Source organism: Linepithema humile, chromosome 5 (assembly GCF_040581485.1).
Source record: "Linepithema humile isolate Giens D197 chromosome 5, Lhum_UNIL_v1.0, whole genome shotgun sequence".
Taxonomy (NCBI): Eukaryota; Metazoa; Arthropoda; class Insecta; order Hymenoptera; family Formicidae; genus Linepithema; species Linepithema humile.
The window spans coordinates 20,123,924-20,143,825 of NC_090132.1; the positions used below are offsets into that span (position 1 = coordinate 20,123,924).

General features: G+C 36.3%; 1 protein-coding gene and 1 long non-coding RNA gene across 4 annotated transcripts in view; one reads left to right on the top strand and one right to left on the bottom strand.

The window, feature by feature from the left end:
- Window positions 1-17,089, bottom strand: part of LOC136999976 (uncharacterized) — a 49,748-nt gene extending 32,659 nt beyond the window's left edge. Inside the window, exons 1-4 of the long non-coding RNA XR_010890299.1 lie at window positions 16,700-17,089; window positions 16,199-16,331; window positions 15,875-16,079; window positions 15,740-15,808 (exon numbers count right to left, since the gene is read on the bottom strand). This is a non-coding gene — a long non-coding RNA (uncharacterized lncRNA). The remainder of the gene's footprint in view (window positions 1-15,739; window positions 15,809-15,874; window positions 16,080-16,198; window positions 16,332-16,699) is intronic.
- Window positions 1-19,902, top strand: part of dpr12 (defective proboscis extension response 12) — a 250,778-nt gene that overhangs the window by 25,565 nt on the left and 205,311 nt on the right. The window contains exons 1-2 of one of the 3 annotated variants that reach the window (XM_067355356.1): window positions 17,157-17,840; window positions 17,972-18,138. The exons of 1 other annotated variant lie outside the window; for it this stretch is intronic. The gene's annotated coding sequence lies outside the window, so the exon portion shown is untranslated. Of the gene's footprint in view, window positions 1-17,156; window positions 17,841-17,971; window positions 18,139-19,902 lie in introns of those variants that run through there. One more of the 3 variants, XM_067355355.1, reaches the window with a different exon arrangement.

Below are 19,902 nucleotides of genomic sequence, written 5' to 3' on the forward strand. Positions count from 1 at the left end.
CATCGACATCGCGTCTGAATACAGATAACTGCTTAAACAGCTATCGCCAACTAACTGATAAACATTCACGGATTAGTTACAGCATGCTTGACTTTTATGTATTATGCAATACCCTGTGGTGTGTAATATTCATCACTTCTGAGACAGAGTCATGAGTCATTATTAGAAATTTGAATACATCATATATTTAAATCAATGAGCTTGACATCGAGGGTCGAAATTTATCTTCTGAATTTATAATTTTTTAAGAGCAGTTAATTATATTTTTATAATTAAATATTTTACTCTGATTCGGGTAGATACACTATCCGCGGATATTATCCGTTTATTTCAAAAATAAACTTTGCTTAACACACATACCATTGTTTCCTTTTTTTAATTTATACTCGTACTTTTCGAGAGTCATAAAACCTCGTGTGGCTCATGTAAATTTGCGGCACGCTTCGCACATCAGAATGCGGTAATTTAAATTTCTACAACATCCTCGCCATTACCCGCGATTCGCGTTTTTTCACCACATTTCTGTTCCGTCGTCTGAAAATTGTCCGCACGAAACGGAGACGGATATTAATAACGAGCAAAACGCATTCGTCTTCCGTTTAATATTTACGAATTGCATGAATAATGAAAAAGTATGGGAAGTACGTCCCCCCGCCAGCTTTCAGCTGCTAGTATTTCTGAGTAAAGCCGAGTCTGCGCGTTGGACCAAAGGCAAAGGGTAGACTCGATTAACGAAGTTTCCCCTCGACAAGCACAGTCGACGTCTTCTTTTTACAAGCATAAAATATATTATCCGCGATATTAAAGAACGAGAACGCCGGCGATGTCGACATCGTTCTCATCGCCTTCGTTGCCGTCGTTCTCGTCGTCGTTGTCGTCAACCAAATCCTCCGCTAGTAAATCTCCATTACGCGAGCCGCGTACTCCAGAAACAGTAAGTCAATATTCTTTTCATATCGTTAATGCGGCAGTGACGAGATTACGTACGTCCGCGCTTATTCACTGGGGATTTGGTTCTCCCGACCCGCCGTCACTGCTGCTGTCGTCGCTGCCGCCGTCGTTGTCGTTCGTGCCACCTTCTCTTCCCCAGAATGGTTATTATTTACGCGAAACGAAAGCACCGTCATTTGTTGAAATCACCCTCCTATCTCTTTATTTTCATCCTCCCTGGGCGTCCTCGATGGTACGCTCGTTTTCTCGGCTCCACCTTAGCTTCCGCTCACCGCCTATCTTTGCACATCTCCTTCGGCACCGGAGATCGAATGCCGCGCATAAGTTCGCTGCCAAGTTGGCAAAGTTCTCGGTGGATCTTGCACGCGCGTATTTGCGCAGGTAAAATGCTCTTATAACGCCGAAGGAGGAGGAAGCTAGTTCCCGGTGATTGCATTCAATTCGTCGGCGGCCAGAAAGAAAGTCTGATCGGATTAGAACTCGCTTTCCATCTGTCGGAGGAACGGTTATGCACGGAGCGCCAAGGGGCTCCGGAGGTTAAACGCGACGTCCTGTCGTACACGGTCTCATTTAGAATTTTATTGCCCACCTTGTACTCGAGTAAGCTATGCCGAACAAATTTCTCGTCAGAGAGAAATCTGCCTTCTTAAGCGGCCTGATTTGCGTTCTACGGGCTCGTCAGGATGCAAGCGCAAGATTGCGTTGATTCTGACTGACGTACATTAAATTGCTTCTTCATTGATCTAATTTCGCGGGACGACTTGGTGTAAAAGTAAAGTGGAAGATCAATATTACACAAATAAATCATTTATTAACTCTTCACTCATTAATCTCTCCTAAAATCGCATTAATGTGTAAGTATCCATACGTGAAACGAGTCAATAAATCGCTAAAACCTGAAAACAATTTATTTATGAGATTAATTATTCGAATGCTGAACTCTATCTGAAAGTTTTCGTATAACTGGCATATTCATCGAACGTTCCAAACATACATCTGTCACACGATCAAAGAGTTATGCATCCTACCCACACGTACAAAGTTCGTTTAAAATTCCGACAAATTTTACATTACTTGTTTTTCTCCTCTTTTAATGGTTTTAATAATCTTTTTAATAATCTATATTGCGCTGTCGGGACGAGTTTTTAACGCAGCTTCAAACCCGACATATCCAGATACCTTTCTTAGCCGTATGAAGGTAAACTCCAATCAAGGAACTCGTTTCACGTAAGAACGACTTATGGAATCAGATAAACGTCCGCGCACAATGCTCGTCGTAAATCACGTCTCCCCGATATACCCGGTGCACTCGATTTCGTCGCCGGACGAGGAATAATGGAAATAGATCGACGACCTCTCGAAATAACGCGCTTTCCCACTCCCCGCATCCGATTAACGCTCTGTATTCGTATCCCACTCCCACCGACTCGCGCGCTCCGACCGCTTTTGAAGTCTTGTCACTCTTTTAGCTCGAGCACACATCGGGTTTTTACGATCCGCGTTAATTACTCCTATTATTGTTGGGGAACAACGCGCGACATCACTTGGTCGACGAGGCCAGCGCGGCACAGTCGGCCGAGGGACGTGAGAGGGAGGTACTCGGGTAGGGAGGCAGGCGTCTCGTATCGATATGGAAAACAATTAATATCCGTCAATCCGGCGTGCCCTGCCGCGCCGAATTATTCACGGAACAATCGCGGCGGTTGACGCGACCCTACAGCCTAAATAATTCGTAAATCGCGATTTCACGTTCAGTCACCCGCGCGGCGACTCTCAAACGAACTTCCGCGATTTTGGCGGGTATTGCGAGCACGTTGCAACATCGCGGCATTTACGCGGAAAGGCGGGCATTTCCATATAGAACAAGCAATTTACATATAGAGCAACTAGTTTGCCGCGCAAACGAGTGAATTACCACTTTCGCTTCTTTCGTTGTAACGACACAATTTCGCGCGCCTCTTTATTCAATTATTGATCGTACCGCGTCCTCGACGAGGCAGGTAAGACGACAAATATAATTCGTTTCGATCTGCGGATTAGCACAGACAGCTCAGAAATAACGCGACTATTTTAGAGTACAGACAACTGAACGTGAATCAAACAATAATTTGATATTGCATATTGCAGCAGCTTTGTTGCAAAGTTGAATTTGTTCAATCGTAGTTGTTTTAGTTAAATTTTATTTAACAATGCATATGTATCGTAAATTAAAAATAAAATAAAATTATAGTTCTATGCGCAATGGCGCATCTATGTTTTCATCATTGAGCACTTTTATCAGTAGCATCTCCCACTTTGCAATATCGCACAAAGTGTACTTACTAGCGCATAAAGTGTGGAAAGCAAAAAGAACACATAGAGAACAAACGATTTACACATAAAACAATTTACAAGAGTATGTAATTGTCAGTTTTGGATTTTTCATTGTCTCTGGACAATTTTGATATCAACAATAGCAATACGCGACTCCAAATGATGCAAAAATCGTTCTATTGTATCAATCGATAGAATGGTTTTGAAAAAGATATAATTTATATTTTTCATGAAATGGAGTCAACAATAGTTTTCAATACTGCGAACCTCTATTTCCATTGCTCTTGAGATATGTTATTTCGTGTGTTATTGTAGTCATTGAAAGTTTCTCGAAATTCTATAAAGAATCATTTATATCAAATCTCCATAAAGAATTTTGTAATTGTTATTTTCAACAACCGCAGAATTTAGGTGTTTTAAAATGTTAACTTTGCTTGATTAAAACTATGTTAAATTATCCAATAGTTCCACTCATAATAGATACATAGCTGCTTACTTTATTGGTATGAACGTCTCGTGAAAGTTTAATCAATATAGAAATAAATAATGTTCTTTACGAAAAGATTTTGCTTAAAAGTTATGTTACTGATTAATCAGTCGTTTAACAATTCTCTAAGAAATTATACGTCGATATTCGCGTAACCTACATGCGATTTCGCTTTGACGCGATGAAATTCGGAAATTTCATTAAATATTCCATTTTACAAAGTACATCTAAAGACATTTTGGAGCTACAGAGTCTATAGTTAAATATAAATTAAATTCCTATAAATGGTGCGCGCATATAGATATGTATGTATGTATGTATAGGTCAGTCAAGATTAAATAACGGAAAACACTGCGCAATAACGGAAGATAGAGATTCGATTTTATTTGATTACGTATACTCTTTTATTCCAGGAAAAGCTCTAGTAATTAATATTATATTTGTTGCATGAGCAATCGAGGCACATCGTCGATTACTGCTCGTTATCCGTTTGCATTTATACATCTCTATTCGAGCAAACTTTGTACATACTCTGAATATATGTATATGCAATTGTAACGTTCGTATTATCACATTCACACACGCATGCTAGTTCCATGCGTCTATCAGATGCACGTCTAAGTACCTCCCTTTACATTTAAACAATGCATCCTATGCTTTAGCTAAACTGTAACAAATGTACAGTACTACAGAAATTATTATGTAACTGTCATGTAACAAGTTCCTTTGGCAAGGAAGGAAGTTACGATAGTTTCTCCAGTTGCTTCTTTGCTTAAACAAAGTAATAAATTGCTGCGATAGTCGCTTAATATTTTCTTACTGAATCAACAACTACGATTTTTCAATGAATTATACACGAAGCTCGTAATACATTGCAGATTATCAAGTCTGTATAATTAGATGATATTTTAGAAACAGTTTCTACACTTTTCAAAGTTATAAAACCACATAAATATTGTTTCTACAACAAGTTTGATTTACTGTCTTTTGATATAATTAAATTCATAAACGCAATTTTACAATTTTTATATACACGGAATTGTAAAATTACTTCGTTCGACTTTATCGATTGGCAACTGTATCGAGTTTCGGTTTTGTTTGTATTCACCCAAAGCGATATGCAAATCGCATTTATCTTGCTTTGTCTTGCTCTTTGATCTCTCATAATCATATCGCATAACAATAACATTTGCGATCCTAATTATTTCTGAAAAATTAATAATTCTTGTAACTTATTGAGAAAAGTTGATGACATTACACTTGAATTATTTGTTTTACATTGGTATCAAAAAGTATTTCTCATTGTGAGATAGTTGTAGAAACGGCAAATAAAAACAGCAAAAATCACAAATACAGAGAAAAATAGTAAAAGATATTTGCCATAGCATATGCATCTCTTTCAATAATAAATTTCTGCAATGTATTACTAATTACATATAAAAGACCAATATAAAATATTGTTACGTAATTTAAGAGAAAAGTTATTATATATACTTAGTGAAATTGCAAAGAAGCCAACAATGTGATGCAAGTACATAACGAGGCAATGTCGTGACTGGTAGAGCAAACAGAATGCGGCGGATTATTCCGAAGGGAAAATTGCGAAGCTATTGCACTTAAAGGTATACCTCGGGGACGTATAATTGAGTTTCTAATTCTCCATCATTACTCGAGATGTTAGGCTCTCGAGCTATTTACCGGAAGATACCTAGCCAAAAGATCTTGCCGGCTGACACATATAAATTGTCGACAATCACTAGTCGCTACAATTTCGTCGGCCACTTATCATCGCGCCCGAGGTAGATTGCAGCTATAAAATCTTAGCAGCTTGGAGCATGCAGAAGTATTGAAGATACCTTATGTCTAGCCAGTAGCTGCGATTTTATTCCAAAAGATATGAACTAGATTTTGAAGAACAGAAATCGTATTACATATGTGCAAATTTAAAATATATGATTTTCTCCACTGACAAAAAACAATATTTTGTTTTATAGTTCGAAAACTATTGAATATAGATAATACAATGCCAGGCATTTGATTATCAAGTCGAATTTGATACAATATCATTGTGTATGAAAGCACAACCACATAATTGTGGGCAAAAATGTATAATTATCGCAACTATGTATAACTCAGAAAAACCCCTATTTTTTCGTACTCTCTCAACGCTTTTAAGTCCAAACCTAACGAGAGACAAATTTTTCCGAGCGCACACGGGTATCCGATGTCCGCGTCGACGGTTTTTATAATCGTATTTTATATTCAGCACGTTTCTCTTTCCCTCTGTCTCCCTTGAAACTGACTCTCAAACGGCGAGCAACAAGTTTAGCGACGGCAAATTCGCGTCGTTAGCCGGTAATTTCTTCGCTTTCACGAGAGGCGGAGAGAGCGATCGTTGCGGCGCGCGGGTGCGTTGCCGACAATAAGTATCTCGTTGACATCGCCACCGTGTCGACTGCAGAGCTCGACGCTCGTCAGCATTACCCGTTTGCCCGTAATTAACCTAATGGTCGGCCGAATGCGCTATACCGAGCTGAGCTGAGCCGAGCCGAGCCGAGCCGAGCCGAGCCGAGCCATTTTAAACGAGAGTCGCGCACTGATGCCGCGCTAGCCAACGGCGTTAATAGACCTGCCTGCAACGACATTGTTCCATCAAACGAATGAATCCGCGCGGCTGCAGTTACATAACGGCGCATTTGCTGATCGTCAAAACTGATTGTAAAGCTCCACCAGATGTGATGTGCTTCCGGTAAAGTGCGCGGCAAAGCCGCTCGCTGCGTTGTAATTACGTATTACGCACTGGACGTTTGCTTAAATTCAACAATCCACTATCATAAATTGTTTAAAAAATTTCAATAACATGCGTGTGTGTGAGTTATAAATTGTAATAAAAATTTAGTTTGCATTCGATGCTTGCGGATAATCTCACACATTAATTTACTATTTATTTAAAAAAAACGATATTATTCAGCTTTTAAAAAATGTAATAATAAACGCTTATAGACATTTGCATGATTTAATCGTGATTTTATTTTTATATAAATTATGCAATGTTTACAAATGCTATTATAATCGGAGAGAAAATGGTGATAAAATGCGTCTTATTTTCGCATTTATCGTCTTAAGAATAAAAATAATCTCCTTAGAATATATGTTATCCTTCATTCATGAGAGTGATTGTTACTGCGTGTTGTTTTATGTCTTGAGAAATGCTTCGGAGCAATCGATCTTCGAAAAAAAAGTTTATTTGTTCCTTCGGAACAACTGTACGATGTTTGGCTTTCGCAGTACGCGGATATATGGTTTCGCGCGCGTTACGTCCCTTCGCCGCTTCCACCACGGTTTTTCCGTGTGTAACGGAGTGATCGATTTCACCGGCGGTCCAAATGATAAATTCTTGCCGACTGCAATGCATCTCGCAATGAAACCGCAAAGTAACGCGCCGGACGCTGTTTCTCGCAAGAGCAAAACGCTGTTTATCGCGGGAGATATTTCTGGACGACCTAGAACGACGCGTCGCGTCGTTGCAAATTATGACATTGATATTCCGATAGGCAGAATCGGTTATAAGCGACATCGAGTTTTCCACCAGCAGCCATGGATCTGGCAGTTGCAACGAGAAACGTCGATTCCACGGCACAAACGAAACAGTCGGTGCATATCGCCTAAACGACGCGTATAGCCTGCAGCTTCCGCTGCAGCGATTTCGATCGGCGTAATGAGAGAGAAAGAGTAAACGCAAAAGGGAGCAAAAGAGATGAGGGAAGAAGAGAGTCAGATGTCGGAGACAGCGGGAAAAAGTGAGAACGAGCGAACAAGTGTCGTAAAGGTGGTTGTGAAAGATAATTATTGCGAGCAATCGCCTTCCCTGGCAGATCAAAATTGTTGCAGTTAAATTTTCTCTCGTTCTCAACACGTTCATTTACGAGGAATATTTCCGAGTAATTTACTTGAGCGCAAGCAAATTGTAATAATGATTTCTTGATAACCGGAAATTAGTTAAATGAGCATGAGTTTGTGAAGAGCGGTCCTATTGCGGTCATGCGTGTAACTGTAATGCAAATATTGCTCGATTATTAACGTGCCAACTGCGCCCACGTATCCGGTCTATCGACGCCATTCCCAAAGGAATTCATTGCATCAACTGCTTACGTATAAACAATATAAATTATTATCGCGAAATTGTTTCCGTTCTTATTCCCAATACGTTTTATCTATATTTCTTCTCTCAATAATTAAGAGATCATATTTATTCTAAAATGAATTTGTCAAATAAATAATTTATTTCTTCATATAGTTGCAGTCGTGTTATAAATTAAAAATGGCTTTCAAAGAGAACTGTCTCTCTAAAAGAATCTATTATATTTACATTACATTATATACATAAAATAAAAATGCAGAAATAATTGATTATGATTGTTTTTTTATCGTTGCTTCAAGCTGAAGAAATAAGTATCAATGTTACCTTCTTGAATATGTCATATATATCTGCTTCATTTAGACGATATCAAAATAGACTAACACTCATAAATATTCGTTCTAACTACGTTATCCACCCTTTATGTTTTGAAATATATTGAAATAAACACTAGAAAATTTGAAAACATTAATGTTTATGAATAAGAAACGTGTACTGCGTGTATGTAAAAAGGTTGAGAACCTTTTGGCCAGTTTGATTAACCAATTCCCTGAATAAATATACGAAATTCGAACACGTTGTATTTTTCCGAGCGTGTGATTCCATCGTCTAAAACTACGTTGCGCCGCAAGCAATTTTCAAATTTCGAGAATCAAGAGCCGAACGTTGTGCATTGATTAATTTCTTGTACGCTTTGTGTACACTCAGTGGATTTTGTGTAAAATGACGTACACATTCTCTATCAAACACATAACGCACCTTTGTGCCTGAAATTTAACAACCTATTCAATAACGCTCACACCTTAATACATTTTGCAATGTTAAAGCTCTCACGTGACGATGCCAGACGCGTTTATGGGGGATATATCGTTATAGATATATAATCGAATAAACGTCCACAAATGTATACAATTTGTTCTGGTCAAATACTGTAAAGATAATAAACGCAATTCGACGAATTATTATGATATTTTATTCTATAAACCTTCGAATATCAGTATTACGTTCGATTTATACAAATGTGAATGCGCGTTTCATTATGAAAATAATTTCAGATTGAGCTTCATTATATCCGTTTCTATACTTTGGAAATACCGCGAGTATAATCAATGATTTACTAACTAATGGAAAACCATTCCTTTTTTCACAAAACTTGCTTCCAAATATACATGAGTTGCAGTTCATTTACGAACAATTAAACCAAATATTATACAGAGATACATTTTAGTATTCCAAAACCATGTTCAGTTACAGATTTTTAACCGAACATCATTGAAATTATTCTATAAATTTTTACCATGCATTATACCGAAACTTGCTTCATTTGCAATGCAAAATCCTTCAGAAGTTAACTCAGCCATAAAAGTTCCGGTTATACTTCCTTCTCTTGCTCCCTCACTCTCTGCTATACATTATTTATAACGTTGGTGTAACTCTGGTGAAAAATCTTGGTCGTATGTTTTGTGCATTACAATTATGTAATACATCTAGGAGCTTAGTTTGATTTAGAACGTCGAAAGATACATAAGTGCCACTTTGCATGCCAATAGCATGATTTTAGTAACAAATAAATAAGAAAAAAAGTGATAATATGCACGACTCTTAATAATATTTAAGAAATTCTAAAATTTAAATAAAAAAATTAATTAATTAGTCGTCAAAATTAATTTATATTGTATTTCAATTTCCAAATTAACAGTTAAAATGCAAAATTTAATTTTACTTTTAAATTAAAAAATGCACAAACTTGTAGAAGATTGTAAAATTTGTCAAAAACTGTGTCGTTACTTAGAATATGTATTAACTCCCTTTATAAAATGTTGCTGACCTTTTATAAATAGAATCTAGATTATTCTTGTAAATTATAAAAAACAAATATAATTTTAGAATTGTTTACAAAATGTTATACAAATAGTGTACACGTATAACGCAACATCCGTTCACATATAAATATAATATTCCAGTATTTATAAACTTCGATATCAATTTTAGCTCTGTTAATATAAAGTGACATTTTAATATTAATTTAATGCTACATATATGTTTGTATTTTAAATAGAGTTTAATGAAATAAAAAATTTTGTCATAAAATAATGTCTAATCAAATTTTAAATAAATAACTGAAATAAATATGGATGCAAAATAATTTTTGTTTTTCTTATACAAGATGTTTTAAAATTTTTCCTCCTGTGCAAATTAATATAAAGAGTTATTACAAATTTTTTTGGATTACTTTACAGTTTCATGTGAGATTTAGTTTCACAATTACAAGAATAGAAATAAATGACCGAGAATGCCACAACTGAAACGTTCCAAACAAAATATTATATGTCATAGGGTTACATTGCAGCCCCTACTCTCCATTTACCACACGCCAGTCTCGTCGTTACTTATTTTAATTAAATTCGCCGTATACCGTCATCGGCTGAATTCGACCAAGACCCTCGAAAACAGACCGCGGAAAACACGTGTCAGTGAAATGTCATGTCGGGGAAACGAAATGTACGTAATCCGCGTGTCGAGCCACTCGAAGGGGCACAAAGTCACGAGACTTGCATGTCCCGTTGCGTGAGATCAATACCGCGGTCGCACGCAAGTGTTTCTCTTTTTCACCATCCGTCCGACGGTTCTAAGTAGCACCGTTGAAAAGCATTGCCGACGGGAGTCTACGTTCGCGACTGATTTTCATTACAGATATGGGAACGTCAAGCGGAGAAATATTCTTATATAAAGCAGAAGTAAGCGGTTGTCTAAAGCAGACTTTCAGAAACGAAATATTCGTTAATTTTATCTATTAATTTTCATAAATTTCTTTTCTTTTTCCTTTCTCTTTTTTTTATAAATTTCTTTTCATAAATAATCAAACCTTGCTATATTCTCAATCTGTGAAAAATCAAAAAGAAATACTCTTAATTGAATGATAGAAGTGGATTTTAAATTAAAAATTTTTTTATTTTCTTTTTCATAGCACTCGATTAATTATCTTAATCGTCAAAAAGTAAATCCTATGTTTAATCACTATTTTGTATTGGCTGTTACTTCGTAACATTAAACCGATCGACTCTTTCGGTCCTATTCATTCGCTGTTATAAAACGGTCCATAGCTAGTTTAAATTGGGATGTACATATGTACGTAACACGATACGTGTTAACTCCGCACGAATGCATATAGGTATTGGAAATTATATTGAGAGCTTTACGTAATACAGGTACGATTCGAAAGCTTTTTCTCTCTCTCTCGTTTTCCAATTTCTTTTACGTCACGTTATTAATATTAAGGAAAGAAGAGAAAGGTATCCAATTAAAGATAGAGAGCCGAATTATACGAAACTTCTTTCTTCCGCTAGGATTTAATAAAACTGAATAATGCATTGCTTACTTTTTAACTTATCGCGGCATTCATTTCCGCTCCTTCAGAAATAGCGGTTCCTTGAGGAAGCGTTTCTTATTGTTAGGGTCTTGAATAGAGAGATTACTATCGAAAAGCGGAATGTAAGTGCATGAATCGTTAATTTAAACCAAGTGCTCAACCATTCCGTGCAATTTCCATTTTTACAGACAACAAAAGTTGATCCCCGTTTGACTCACACAAGAATAAATTATCGGCTTAGTACAGCATATAAATCAACGAAACATTGTCAAAATTTTCAAATGAATTTAATCAACTCGCTCGCAAAACTCATAAAATACTACGTGACGTCATCTATCAATTCCATCATTCCAGCTAACTGCCAAGAGTGCAATTTTTCGAAAACAAATGCTATGTGTGGTACATAAAAACACGCGGAAGAAAAAACATAACAACACGCACACGTAGTCTCAATGAAATATGACGGTAGAACAAATGATAAATCACTACGAAAGGGATGAATTTGCAAAACTTCTTTCGTCTGAATATAGGGAAATCATCATTTTTTTCCACTTTCACGGAGCATTACGTACCTGTTATCGTGTCACGTTTGACGCGATATTGATACTCAACACGTAACATAACATAACGGGAAATCGTTATTGAACTAACGCACGACGACGATATCATGGTTTTGCTAAAAAATTACTTGCCATGCATTTACTGTCAGGCATTTTGTCATCTATCATACGACGCATTTTTCCAATATCATTATGCGTTCATGAATTACAAATATTTCACGATAACTTTCAAAAAACCAAATTCAGCAGCTTAAAAATAAACGTTCTCAATGTTATTTATAGTTATTTTAAGATTATGAAGAAGATGAATCATTTTAATTCATCATGCAATTCTAATTGCCATTATTTTTGGTACAATTATAGTTTTATCTATAATTTTCTCTCTTTTAATTACAAACATTTTTTCATAATTGTAATTAAAGTTATATTTAATAAAAGAATATGTTACCTTGACCAAAAATAGTTTACAAAAAATATCATAAAATAAATATATTAAAATTGTTCATTTTCAACAATTATTCAGCCACTACAAAATTATTATAACAACGACCCATTTATTAAATGAAGTAAAAGGGAAAATAACAAACCACGCGAACTGTAAAATAACACTCGCGAAACCACGCGTACGATAATATGGTAAATATCTACAGGGCAGCACTCGCCCTCTTTTAAATGCGTCTCTTTCATTTGGTTTTTGCTTAGAATTCCGCGGAGAACGCTAACCCCGCAGCCACCACTGTGCAACCATCCGACAACCACCATCACCGGCCTTTAATACGCGCGCAAAATTCCATGCATATTCTCCCGCCAGACATATTTCCATGAAACGTGGCTATGAAGAAAAATTTCGATACCGCTTGCAAAGTAACGATTTTCGCTTGAACTGAAGGCTATCAGTCACGAAGGACACGAGCCTAAAGTCAGAAAGCGAGTTGGGGAGATACGATTCTCCCAGGAAGGATAACTTCACACGCACGTGTGATCACACCGGCACGTGTATCCCCATGGTAGAGTTCCATATAAATCTTGCGGAATGTTGGCAGAATGACGATATTTTTTACTGACGGAAGAAGGCCACGCAATTCAAGCGCAATTACCTTCGAAGAGTCGACGAACAGAATACACTTTTAACAAACCAGCGGACCCCTCACTCCTGAAAGCTTTCGTTCCACGGAGGGGGGCCCTCAGGGGCTCGCGATGGGGAACGTCGATCAAACTTCCGACACGCCACTCGCACTGGCTCTCTCAACAAATTCCCCGATAGCGACTTCGGCGCGTTCGACGGTATATGCCTTTTTAACGAGACACTCCTTTTAACCCGGAATCACGGTGATCGATGGTACGGAAGAGCGGGACCGAGAAAGTGGGGACGTCGATCATGATTCCGTGAACGACACCCTAACCGGGGAAGCGCCGGCGTGAAAAGCGGCAAGGATTGCGTGGAAATCGTGATTCCTCGTTTCGGTAAACGCCGAGAGCGCGAGAAACGATATTCTGGAGGATAATTCGATGTGACGCGACACCGCCGCTTGTTCGTCGTGACATTGACGGAGAGTTGTCGGGAGTGTCGACAATAGACGCGTAGGCGATAAGAGAGAAGCTAGTAGGAATAATTACGTGTAATCCGCGGCGGCCTTTGATCGTTTCGCGCACCGACAACCAGTCACAAAAACATTGCTTTCTCTCTTTCTCTCTCTATATACGTGTGTATGCATCTGTTTCGGCTTTCTGTAAAAACTGCCATCGAATTTTTCGCTTTTTATGGACGCGCGCGCTCCTGTCAGATTTTGCGGAAAAAAACGCTTTTACGCCCAACTGGGATAAAGTGCGTCGTGATTTCGTGTTGTTAAAAATTGACGCATCAGCCGCGTGGAGCTTTGTGATGTTTGCGCGTACAGGATGTTTAACCTAACTTCAAAGCTAACTTCAATAGCGTTTGAATGGATAAAAATTTATCTATACTTGGCACAAAATTATTCCGTAAATTATGAACAAATATTGGAAATTCTAAAAGATGAGTATGCGCGTAATTTTACATTGATGCTAGTTTCGAGACTTGTATCTAGTACGAAATTAATTTACCAATTTCATAGGAATTTCAAGCATGCATATAGATAGATATATGAAACTCCAGGATTTTGAATTCAACTGCGAAATTTATAATTAAATCGTTGATTGTGTTTCTATGACTGCGCGCAATGTGGCAAGAATAAAAGAATTGAGTGACGCAAAACTTTATATCACACAAGTATTTTTCCATTACAGATCTTTGTCAGACCTTCATTATACTGCGGATTTAATATAAATTTATATATGGTAAATCACGAATACGTCCATGGAACTCATTCAACCTAACAAGCTATCTAATCAATCATCGCATACGCGGGAAAGTGACAAATTCGAGTGCAACGCTACTCGGAAGGCGATAAAACGCATCAACTCGTAAGCCAGGCTGCCGGCCATAACGCAATTTCAGTCTTATCGTTCTCCGTGTATCGCATTTCGGTCTTCCTGCCGCCGCGACGGTCTCCCGCGCCCCACATCGCGTGTGCGCGATCCGCGGGACTTATTGCGGTTCGTGCCACCTTTATCTATCTAATCCAATATTTCGTTTCGTACCTCGTTGGTGGTTGCCGGCTTTCTCCGCGATTTCGCGTGAAACGCGAAAACGAGCTCGACGGCGCATCACGGCGCCGTCGACGACGACGACGAGGATGCAACATTCGCGATGCATTCGGCGCCGAGATAACTGATTGGATTTAACAAATTTTGTAAACGAGTTTCACCCAGAACCCGCTTTCCACTGCGTGAGTGCACAGGTTATACACCACACAAAATCGTCTTTCTAAAACGCATCATTAAAATTTAATAGGGACCAAAACATTACTTCACACTTTATACTCGACTTTTTCGGTTCTTACTTATATATTTAGTAAGTATATATATATATAACATTTTGTAAATATGTAAGTTTTATTAGCCAGAAAAGCAATTATTTCACGGAATTTAAACAAATAAAAATATTTGTTTCTTTAAAATGTTGGCAATATAATTTATTACCGTTTTTATTCTATAAATCTTTCGTATAATAAGATTAAATTAAATTTTTTATATAAAATACTATATGACATCAATATAAGAAGATCAAGGATCTTACATTAAGAAAAACTGACAGGCTCTGCTTTGTATTTAAGAAATAGCGTCAAAATCTTCTTCTAACTAATAATAATTCCTTATTTAAAAAAATGAAATATAAACTCATATAGTTCTATTAAGTAAACTCGCTTACTCGTGATTTTTTATGCGGATTAAGTGTGATTAACGGTCAACGTTTTGTACAACATTGTTACAAAGCTTACGCATTACGAAAATATCGTGTAATCACTAAAAAAACGCAGCGATTTATGTGTTGGTGCAACGAGTTGCATAGTTAGATTACGTTGCCGTGTTCTGCTCATCAAACTGACAAGGATTTACGGCTAAAAATCAACGCGGCAGTTTATTATTTGAAAATTTATTCGTTTCCTTTCGTATAAATCTTTGTAAAAGTAAGAAATATGCTCATTTATGCAATGTTTATGACGCCATTAAAATTATAACACATAAAATAATCAAATAATATATAAAAGGTTTGTTCGTGTCGCAATGCACTAAGTCGTAAGCTTTGTAACAACGTTGTACAAAGTCGAGTATACAGTGTAAGGTAATGTTTTGATCTTATTAAATTTTAAATGACACATTCTGGCAAGACGATTTTGTGCGGTGTATAAACTCCTGTGCAGGTTTTTGCCTTATGAGAAAGCGAACGGGATCGAACTAACCTTCTCTAATTTACTAAGGCTAGCGTGTTGACCTCACGCTATTTATGTAATTATTCATTCAAATATAATAACAATGGATTAATAAGTGGATTCACTCACCAATCGATGTACCGTCGTCGCCTCCTAGCCAGCTTTCTCTTTTGTTCCAGCTGTTATCCCATATGAACACTAGTCAATCAAGAAAGCACAATGAATTATGATCCTTCGCGCTAATTAACGTGATACGATAATTACCTGTCATGTAATCGTGTATGCAGTCCTCACGCTTATTGCACACACGGAGCACTTAGAACGTGTAAACAATGTGAGACATGATGATTGCCCATCATTCAATCCATCTGACATTTCACACTCCCGATTCTTGTTAGACGAAATTACGCGACGACAATTTCACGAACGCTGGTACCGAATCGCGCTATAACCTCAACCTCAATCATAGCTGCAACACAGGATAAGTAATAGTTCGCTAATTTCAGTATCATGTATCTTGATTTTTAATTGATCTCAATTAAAAATCTTTATTAACTCGTTATTTGATTTGATATTTTCGATACTTACAGATACTTACAGAACGCAAGATTCATTTTCGATGTAAAACAAGTGCAAAAAATGCAAAGTAATCTTCCCGCGTTTTCACAACGATCCTTGTTGATACGTCACTGTGACGTCACTAGCCACTACTGCAAGATGACTATACTAGTCAAAACAAAAAATTAATATGTACAAACATTGATTACAAATCACGGCCAGAATAACCGTCAATTTCAGTAATCGCAAATAATTATACATTTATTTCATCTAAGTTCAATTATAATTTAATTCTTAAATTAAACATTTTCTATTATAAATATATACATTTTTTCTAATTTTCCTATATATTCTTTTATTTATTTTAAATATATGAGAAAAATTATTCTTGTTTAACGTATAAGATAAATAAACTATATATATTTTACAAATAGCTTTCATAAATTACTATTAAATCTCAAAAATTGATGTTTCGGATTTGAGGTTAATTTCATCAGTACAATAAATGTAAAAATAAGTGAATTCACTCACCACTCAATGTATTACCGTTGCTTCCTGACCGATTATTTATTTTATTCTAGACACTCTCTAGACAATTACCAATCGAGAAGGCACAGCTATGATGATACTTCGCACTAATTAGCGTAATACGATAATCGCCTCTCCTCGCCTCTCACAATCGAGTGTGTAGTGGTTATGTTGATGCACGTATGATGCACTTAGCCTGTAAACAACGCGATATATGACGATCTCTTATTGCTTAATCGATTCTACATTTCACTACTCTTCACAATTTTTATTATTATAATGACAATGATAATATTACATAGCAATAATTTTGTGCCGTTATGCATTACTATCGCAGATTTAACATTAATAATCATAAATTATCATACATTAATTTAATATAAATTTAATCTCAATTTAATCTTTAATGAAAGTATGCCAAAAATATTCTATTACAAATAAGTGATTGTCCAAACCTTTCTCTCTCTCTCTCGTTTGACTACGCAGCTAACCAACCGCGTTTATGATGTTTTTTGACTCGCGTAGTCATTGCTAGTTAGTGCCTGGAATGTAGACCAATGTACACGCGGCTTACGCGCAGAGCGGCGTCTGTATTCTAGGCTATCATTGGTCTACAGCTATCTCCAGTTCATCTCGTAATGGCGTGCGGTGTGCGGCGACCGTTAGGTGAGTGTTGGGTTTGTTTCGCGTTTTGCATGTATTTTTCCTGTCGGGAGTGAATTTCGGGCGCGATATAGTATCGGGAGTGTCTATCGTATCGATATACGATCGTCGTGAAGTATTAATTATCTAAGAATATGCAATTGACATCTCTAGCATCGCAGAGGTGTAGTTCGCGTAACGGTGTGAAATTGTTGCTGTTTCGTTTGAATATTTCAGACACCATATTTCACAAATCATAGTTTATCGAGAGTATCGAGTGAAACAATGGACAATCGTTATGTTTTGCGTTACTTATTCGTCTATGCCGAGAATATAATGTGTCGTATCTGCAATAAGACTGAAGACACTCATGTAAAGAGGCATTTGATCAATTTGCATTGACGCAAAATCGTAGAAATAAAGTGATCGATGGGAGAACCGTGAATTAGCTTGCGGTAACGAATATTTCGGGAGAATGAAGCAAGCAACGAGAAACTGGCTGGTGAGCTTTTTTTGTTATTTTGATTCAAAATAAGTATAATTTCCAAATGTTACATGCAATTACTATATTATCAATGATATAATTTAATACTTGTATTCTGATATATCAAATATAAAATTACTAATTAACAGAGTCATATATAAATAATAGACTGAAGACGTAAAGCGGCAATCGATCAACTTGCATTCACGCAAAATCGTAGAAATGGAGCGGTCGACAGGAGAGCAGTAAATTAACTTGCAATAAACAAATATTTCGGGAGAATGAAGCAACCGACGAGAAGCCGGTGAATCAGCTGGTGAGTCATTTTTTTTCTTTTGCTTTGAAATAAGCGTGATTTTTAAATATTATGCAATGCAATTACTATATTATTGATGATGCTTTAATTCTTGTATTCTGATATATCAAATATAATTAATAACCAACAGCGTCATGTATAAATAATAATTATGCCACAATATTTGGCACCATGATATGCAAATGAAAAGAAAAGAAAAATCGTGATGCTGTACAATGTCATAAATATCTATGCAATTATTATAAAAATTGGAACATGTTAAAAATACTCTATTTTTACTTTTCTATTTCATGAAATGTGTAAATTAATATCCGCATTGCAATATTTCATCAACGATGCATCACGCATCGTTATGATGTGGTGATTCGTTTCGGCGTGACCTGCATACCGCTTGATCAATAAGATCCTACCATAGCAGAGTTAAAACTGTGAAACTAAGTTATAAAAAAAACATATATTTCAATGAATGATAAACGATTTAACTTTGAATATTGTATGTTATCGAATGAATGTAAAAATGTTTTATTTGCTCGTGGATTTTTATTTTCGTTATTTTCGCTCCTATGATTTTACAATAATATCAATATAGTGTGATAATTTATATTTATATATATTGGTAACTTATATTTATAATAATATTATGTTTAATTTTTTAATTTTATTTCTTATTGATTCTATTTATGACTTATCATATCGTAGGATTATTCATATTGATTTGGAAATTGAATTCCAGATTAGACAAGTTACTTATTACGGATAAATTATTTATCAATGAAAAGTATGACATTATGAAAAATAATGTTTGTTTTTTGGGAGGGAATAATTTATTTATAAATATATGACATATTTTACTGACATACACATGTTGTCTAAACTTTATAAACTTTTAAAATATAAACGAATCAAAAATCCATTAAAATTATTTAGTGAATATATTGCTAATCAGCAAATGATTTCCTTCTGAGAGAATTAATTTAGCTTGTAGTGCATAAAATTTAATCAGCAATCGATTGCTTGTCATATAATAATACAAATGCGTGATCATTGCGACACGAAACGCGAAAGAGCATTACGCACGAATGACTATTCATTGTCAGAGTAATAAATTACACTTGCAAATGGCATTACTTTCGATTAATCGCTCTATCGCTTTCTCAAAACTTGATCAAATTAACAAGCGAACAAATTAACGTTTGGTTGTCCGCTGGTTGTTACATAAACGTTACGCATTTGCAATCGTTGGCATTAACTGCTGCCATGATAAAAAGAGAAATGGCGTCCAGACGGTAATTTGGGAATAATTTGTGGGAACAAATCGCGATAATGATTTGCTTTCAAAACTGCAACTGATAAATTAAACAAATGTCCCATCGCGTCGATCTGTCGATCATTTCGCATTGTTTCTCGCGCGATATTGATCATCATTCATCGCGCGATATTTTCTCTTAATACGACTTTCCATCATGAAATCCTCTATGCGGTTTACAGCTTGATAAACGATTGGGTACAACAACCATGGCCGACGAGAGATGATGTATCTCGAGGTCGTTGCGATCGTATATCGCTGCTCGTTAATAAAACTCAGCCTCCCAATTTTGCTTCGTAACGCTGCGGGCAAACAAATCACGAAATATCGTTACTTTTCGATACACAATCATACATCGCAAATAATTAAATAATTATTTCTGTTTATTGAAGAGTAAAACCTGATTTCTTGTAATATTTTGATTTCGCTGTTCTTAAACTTGCTTGTGCTTATGACAT